At 41.4% G+C, this 7,941-nt stretch overlaps 1 long non-coding RNA gene across 2 annotated transcripts in view; it reads left to right on the top strand.

The window, feature by feature from the left end:
- Window positions 1–1,399: 1,399 nt before the first annotated feature.
- LOC109959983 (uncharacterized) overlaps window positions 1,400–7,941 on the top strand; it is a 52,475-nt gene continuing 45,933 nt past the window's right edge. For both annotated transcript variants that reach the window (XR_002274918.1, XR_002274919.1), the window contains exon 1: window positions 1,400–1,479. This is a non-coding gene — a long non-coding RNA (uncharacterized LOC109959983). The remainder of the gene's footprint in view (window positions 1,480–7,941) is intronic.

The following is a 7,941-nucleotide window of genomic DNA, read 5'->3' as shown; positions in this document are numbered from 1 at the left end:
TCTCCTTGGTTTGTATTTTCTGTTCACCCATGGCAGCTTTAATCACATCCACCTCTCGCTGGGTAAACTGCAAACTCGTTTTTATCTCCTGTATTTCTCTGGTCATGTCGTCGAATCTCTTGTTGTTTGTCTCCATAATTAGTTGCACGAAGCCTTTGAAGTTTTCCTGCTGTTGGTTCAACAGCGCGATGTACATCTGTTTCTGCTGATCCACAATGTCTGTTACTTGCGCCGCTCTGTGACACACTTCTTCTGGCTCCATATTCTCATTCACTTCTGATTTATTAGCTCTTTTCCCTCTTTGAGGCATTTTAATAGTTGTAGAGTTTGTTCAAAGACTTGAAAGTGTAAAACAGACAAGAGGAGCAGTAAAGACGTCTGCTCTCGCTTGCAACCCGGGAATGCATTCAAACCACTCCAGCTAAAGACTGGGGTAGCTGTGGAGGTAGAGCGGCCATCCCCCAACTGGAAGATTGCTGGTTTGATTCCCGTTCTCCCCAGTCCACATGTCAAAGTATCCTTGGGCAAGACAGGTTGTTCCTGATGGCCAGAGCAGCACCTTAGTCCTCATGTGTGTAACGTACTTGGCCAATAAAAGTTATTTGTCATTATCATTTTACAATATCCAACTATTTCAACTAATATAGAGAAAAGTTAAAACTTATTTGGCCTTCGATGATGAGCTGATTTCTAGGAGTATCTGCCAGCCATGATCAGATACAGGCTGTAAAGTGTTCCACAGGTTGAAGGTGCCAAGGTTCAGGTTTTTTTTGCAAATTAGTTGTACATAACCAATTTCTAGGAGACAGGATTGGCTTCAGCACATTGGATAGCTCCCTGTGGAGGTATTGGGTGTAGAAATGGCCAATTGGAGGATACAGCTGGGGAGAGGGATGTCTGCACCAACATGCTTAGCTTGGTTGGATGGATAAATGGATTGTCAATATGTATCAAAATACTGATTAGAACTCAGGGAGTCCTAATTGATTGTGCTATACACTATGCTGAGTACTAGATATCGGGCTATCAAATTTTTCTTTGAATGTTATCTAATTGTTTGGCATTTGTATTACTAGTGCAGTATAGAAGCTGCTCTGGTACTTTTTTTAATGTTATTCTAAAGAATTTAGAAGAACTGTGTTAATTTGAACACATTTGGCAGAGAGAGACTATATTTCCACATTCCGGGAGATATAATGGAAATAGATAAGTATTTAGATAAAGTGCACTGTGAAACAAGACATTGTACTTGTGTTAAACTCATTTCTAAATCCAGGATTTGGAGAAACGGCGCCTATTTTTGCAATAAGCACGCGTGACATCCTGTTTATCCTGTGTGTGTTTCCATCTGCATCATTGCCTGCAATAACAGTGATTTTTGTTTTATGCTCTTTCACCAGTTACACAGGGGCCCTGTGGGAAACTGATGACCTAGAAACTGTCTGTTGGCTTCAGTGCAATCACCAGCTGGGTTTTATGGTGAGGTTTTATTCTTGTTCTCTGGTTTATTACAGTCCAGGTGCAAGTGTAACACGTTGTCACTATTTACATCAGATTACTTGTACTAATGGCCTTACTGCCACATTGTAAATACTCACCTCTCATCTGAGGACGACAAACACGCCAGCACAAAGTTTCATTTTAGCATGAAAAGCTTTTGTTCAAAGGTAGAAATATATGCTTAGGTTAAGGTTAGGGAAAGGTTAGAGTAGTGTTATGGCTCAAGGGAATGAAGGTGGACAATGCAGTGTCCCCTCAAGTGGAAAAAACTGTTAGGGTTATCTCTGTGTGACTTTGTGTGCATACAGTTCTGAAGGTGATGCTATAAATGTAGAAACCACAGATGAAAACCAAACTGAAGTAATATGTTGTGTTATTTATTACATTGTCATATTGCGTCAGTGAAATTTTTGGTGTGTGTCAGCTAAAACTTATAAATGTAATCTATAATAGGATAAACTTGTGCAATAGCTTTCCATCTTGTACCTAATTTCCCCAAGCTGTCTCCCGAACACACCTTGAATTTTACAGTTAAAATTCTATACAGCAAAGCATTTTTAATGAAAGTATTCTTCCCCAAGAGAATCCATGGGGTTAGGGGTTGCTCAAGGGAACCACGGATGCTGGTAAACCCTTGAGACCATCTGCTAATGCTCATGGGACATACAGATGGTTGACTTTTCAATTCCACTGCTTTGAAATTGGAGGCTCAGTGCTCAGCTACTCAAGAAGATATATTAATGTGACTGCACTGTGTGACAGAAAAACAGTGGCATCGCTAATCTTCCATAACATTGGAAGCATTAAAAAAATCCATATGGATTCTTTTAAAGTACAGGTAACTCTAGACATGCTTCTCCTGCATTTTATCAGAACCACTTGGATTGAACAAGTTAATGAAGTTGTAAGCACTTGATAATTTATTCCTGACAATATTATTATAATGAATATGTGGAAAGACTAAAAATGTTAGTTTTTCTTGCTGAGCGTAGCACCTTGTGTTTTTCTTGAGGAAATGTCTTCGAAGACTCGGAGCAGGTGGTGTCACAAGAGGGAAATCAGTGATGCCAAACAAAATTAAATCAAAAGATTCTTGCTCATCCACAGTAGCATATAGACTGACTGTATGTGCCATTACACTAATATTTTATAGTCTGGCAGTGTTTGTTTATGCCATTGTGAATGCCAAGTGTGATTTGTCACAGTAAGGAGTGGTGTACCCAATAAATGCTTTTTTTTTTATTCACATGAAATTTTCGAGCATTAAATGACTCAGCCAGTAATTTCAGCCATTTTCACTGCCATCACTTCATCAAAGATCTAAAACATCAGAGCTGCCATTGCCTCCTGTCTAGCACTGCGTTTGTCTTCTAACAAACAGCATCCACAACCCCAGGTACTTTTGTCCAGAAGCTGACCGTATATCCCAGTGGGTTCACAAGAAGAGCATGTTGTGCCCCTTCTCGTGTGTCTCATTACAGATAATTGCACCCACTTATGCAAATTATAGAAAAGTGCTGTTTCTCTCGAGGTTTGACACGTGTCCTCGCCCACTCATTCTTTTCAAATTTTCTCCTTCTCTAATCTTTGGACCTTTACCAAACATTTGCAATTCTGCAATATGAAGAACAGCATCCCCCTCTTCCTGTGTGAATTGTATTCTTGTCTCTTCTCCCTCTGTGCAAATGGTGTCCTTGAGTTTTTTTTCTTGTGTCTATGTGTAGTCTATTTCAGGTTTCTTGGTATATAGGTGGTCATGTAGTGCAGATTGAAATGGCCTTTAAGTCAAATTTGTATTTCGGAGAAACTTAAATGTTTGCCACATATTAAAGTGGAAGTCTTCCTCACTCTGCTATGCTGACAAATCGAAACTGGTTACTCCTCTTCTCCTCATACCGATTCTCACTTCAACTCTTGAAAATTGTAATTGTTTACACAAAGAGAAACTAAAAGAAGAATGTTGCTGCCTCTTTCTTTTTCTGTGCCCTTATTGAGCACAAACATGACAAGTGTGTAACCCTGTTGAGTGGGGTTTAAAGAAACCGATAACATGCAGCAATGGCATATGGCATTTCCAACTCCTGAAATGCAAAGTGCACTGAGTGTCTGACACTTGAAAGGCTTCTACAAACAGTAGCAAAGGCTGTCAAACATGTTTGCAGTTTTATTTCTGACATTGCATCACTAGGGTGACCTGTTGCCTCAAGGATAAAGCGTCTGGTGTGTTGCTCCATTTAGATGTAGAGATGGATGTAATGATTTCTGGTGAAGCACAAGGAAAAATGGCAAGCTGACAATGTTACTTTTCTGAGGTCAGAACTTAGAAAACAAAACAGAGTATGGTAATAATTATTCAGGGCTTTGCTTAAAGTGTTATTAGTTGATTTATGGCAACTTGGGGAAACAGAAGATGCTCTAAACATATCACTGAATATGACAGTCACATTATCCCAGGTCAAATGTAACTGATAGTACATGAAAAGGGAAAGGTCCTAGTGATCTTCTAGTACATGTTCAAATCCAATATAGAAATCTCCATGGGTATTGTTTGGTATTTTTTTAGTCAGATAAAGGCTTTATTCTATTTTAAAGCCACGTCCGGTTCTTTCAAACCAGGAACTCAGTGAGACGAAGCAGACCACTTGAGTATATAAAAAAATATAACCGTGCTGGTTTATTCAAAGGGTCACAGGCAAGAATTAACATTACACGTCCAGGCATCTCCACCCCCAAAACTGCGCGCAGGCAGCCCGGAAGATGAAAAGACCCTGAACCCCAATAGCCTATACATTTCATCTGGTTGGTTGGGCTAGCCCATTCTACGCAGGCAACGTCAAACCGTGGCGTCACCTGATATGCCAGCTTTGCAGCTGACCAGAGCAGTAGTCAAAACATGGAGAAAATTCAAGTGTGTGGCTGTTGATTAGTGGTGTGTATCTCAAAACATACAGGACATTCAGGGACATGTCCGAACAGTAAGCCTCGGAAAATGTTATGATTAAGATTACGGCTGAGCATATCATGCTACTAGCAATATTCATCCTGCCTGCTGACTCTTCAATCTAGTTGACTTTGAGGCCCACATGCCGTTATACATCACCCACACCATCTTTGTAAGTAATTGTACGTCTGTGCAACACTTTTTGATCAGTCAGTGAGTTAACTGAAGAGTGAACTAATCTGTGTGTGGTCAGAGTGAGCTGGGTCTGAAGCAGCTGGAGGTTGACGGTGAGGCTGTGGAGGTATTTGGGGTGGAGAGGACTGTTCACTCTGTGGAGGACAGCCCCACCACCTGGCAGTGCTACTTCTTGGATGATGGGTAAGATAAATGACTATATACATCTCTAGGCTCTTAGACAAGTTCACTGCCACCACTGTGGATGAAACAGGATATAGCCGTAATCTTAATCATAATATCATTTTAGGCTTAATGTTCGGACATGTCCCTGAATGTCCTGTATGTTCTTAGATACACACCACGTAATCAACACTCACACACATTGATTTTCTCCATGTTTTGACTACTGCTACGGTCAGCTATGAAGCTGGCATATCAGGTGACGCCACGGTTTGATGTCCCTGTGTAGAATGGGGTTAGCCCAAACCAGATATAATGTACAGGCCTGTTGGGTTCGGGGTCTTTCATTCTTCATCTGCCTGCGCGCAGTATTGGAGGTGGAAGATGCCTGGACGTGTAATGTTAATTTTTCCTGTGATCCTTTGAATAAACCAGCACGAATTTTTGTATACACTTGGACCGCCTCGTCTCTCTGAGTTCCTGGTTAAGAGAACTGGAAAAAATGGCCTTCAGTATCCAAGACAAAAGAGGCATAATATAGTCCAGTGAATCCTGAACTTTTTCGGCCTGGCCTCCCACCTTTTGTGTGTCAAAATATTTGTGATTATACTCTCATTACATGGTTACAGTCTGCAGCTTTGTAGTAAGTAGCTAATCACATGATCCTTGTTGCATATAAACATTTGGGTAATTCTGTGATTAAGACTGATTTGATGAGGTACAAATGAATAAAACATACATCTTGGTAATCAGGAGCAACCTGAACTATAGCAGGATAGTTACGGAACAGACTTATTGTGTGGATGCTGAGTCAGTTTTACCTCATGGGACAACATCCTGTAGAGCTGTTCTTTCGAGATGGCCAGCCTCTCTCTGTCTGTGCTGTCCACCACCAGGATGATGAACTGCAGAGCAGGAGACAAACGTCATTCTGAGCAATCTCTTTTCAAAGGACATTTACAGCAATAAAATGCAACACAGCGGGTGGGCACTTCCAGGCCAAGAGCTTCACAATGGCTACTGGTGACTGCTATGCTAATAGCCTGTTTTGAACGAGACAGCATGACCCTGTATGACAAAAGACCATTCTGGAGAGGTGTAAGAGAGCCCATTTAAACCAAGGCAACCACTCAGGAAAAATACTATCAGTATTATTAGCAAATGAGTCAACATATGAATGTGACCCAAATCACAACCAGGGTGATACCCGACTGCTCTACTCTGAAATGAAAGGGTGAATACAGGTTAATAGAGAAGCTGTACACTGTAAGAAGTCTACTGAAATAGGTATTTATTAGGGCTGCACGATAAATTGTTTTATGAGTGTGATTTCGATCCTGTATGACAATGATCTGAGAAACTGAAACTAGAAAATGTTCTAAATGTGTGCCTATCCAGCAGCCGGATAGCTCGGTGATCAACACCACTGTATTTGGTATGGCAGGTTGGGAATTGATTCTGTGTCAGGGCGCAGTCAATATCCAGCGTGGGCCCTTAGGAGGGACATACCTTCCATCAAACCAAGCTTTTCCTTACTCACGCCCTTTTCTGCATTAACCAATAGCAGGGACCAGTAAAAGTTCTAAATGTGTGCCTATCAAATGGGTGGCATAGCTTGGTGGTTAACACCACTGACTTTGGTACGGCAGGTTGGGGTTCAAGCTCTATATGCTTGTTTGTGGGGCTGCAGTAACCGTTAGCTCTTACCAACACTTCAGCTTTCCTCCACCTTCAGCCTTTCCTGATGTAAACGGTTCTAATCCAGTGTGTTTTATTTGTTGTTGCTGCGCATCTCTAAAAGATCAACAGTGCCAAGAGTGAGTTATGCTTTTTTCTTTTCAACCATAACACTCAGAATATACTGCAACCCCCTAGGGACTATAGTATATCCAGAGATACAGTGCAATATTAATTTTTGCCTGTGTGCATGGAATAAATCACCACTGTTTTGTAGTTACTTGGACTGCCTCGTCTCTGAGTCCTCGTCTCTCAGAAGGCTAGTGTTGTACCGGGTACAACACTAGCCTTCTGATATGCTGTTGTTTTGCTTTAGCATGTTCCTTTTAACAACGAGGTTAATTGCTAAAACTTGCTTCCAGATCATCTTGGCTTCAAGGCAGGCTGTGGGGTGTTAGACCCAGTTCTTTAGTTGAAAGCGCGAAAAGAGAAGACAGGAGAGAACTGAATAAAATCAACAGAAAATTTACTCAAAGTCTGGGAGCATGTAAGGCAAAGCAGCGCTGGGCTCCGAGCGACAGAGCTTCCGCAGGAACCCTGTCCCCAAAGAGCCCCAAGCTATTATCTGTGGTCACGTTTACCTTCTTGGGCGGAGGCCGCCCTGTACAGAGGTTGGGCTTTACACGCATCCTAATACTATTGGCCCTTGGCATGAGCAGGCCAACCTCTGCCCACGCCAGCTTACTGGAATGTGCTAGAAAACAGGTGTGTGATTGTTGCGATATCAGGCGGTAGCTAACAATGAATACTGGACAATTGGTTGTCTGCAGCTGCAGACATCCTGTCTGTGTTGGCTATTACAGGACAAAGCAGACCTTGTGAAAATGCTAAACGGGCCAAGGCATCATCTCAAGGTGTAGGCCCCCCTGTCTCTGCAAAGTATTATATGATAAAGCTGAACTTGTAAAATGCTAAGCAGACCTACGTATGTGAAGATGCAAAACGAGCTATCGGGTTAATTAAAGATGCAGACATATCTCCACAAAGTTCTAGCAGACAGTTCCTACTCAGTAGTTCTTGACAATCATTAATACAGTTGTAATCTATATGAAAGAACTGGACGTGGCTTTATAATACAATAGAGCCTTTAGAGGTAAAGCAGTTAGCGAGAATTTTATGTTAGCGTGTAGCATTAGCAAAATTCTGCTAGTAAGAAGTCTTTCGGGCTGAAGGTGAGCCAGGTATGTGTCCTCTATTTAGCTCCATATGTGGCTAGTGTTAGGTATTTTTAGTCAGAAATTAGATAGATACTTTATGTATTAGAAATGTTTAGTGGAGATAGGATGTCTAGTTAGACTGTTAAATGCTTAGTCATGCTTATGAGTTTCTACAGGGTACATCTGGTCAAGGATAACTAGAGAGAAGAGTTGATGACTGTCAGCAGACAGGATGTTTAATATTATTAT

Source organism: Monopterus albus, unplaced genomic scaffold, assembly GCF_001952655.1.
Source record: "Monopterus albus unplaced genomic scaffold, M_albus_1.0 scaffold42.1, whole genome shotgun sequence".
NCBI lineage: Eukaryota > Metazoa > Chordata > Actinopteri > Synbranchiformes > Synbranchidae > Monopterus > Monopterus albus.
The sequence above is the reverse complement of the archived record's forward strand: the minus strand, read 5'-3'. Positions and strand labels throughout refer to the sequence as shown.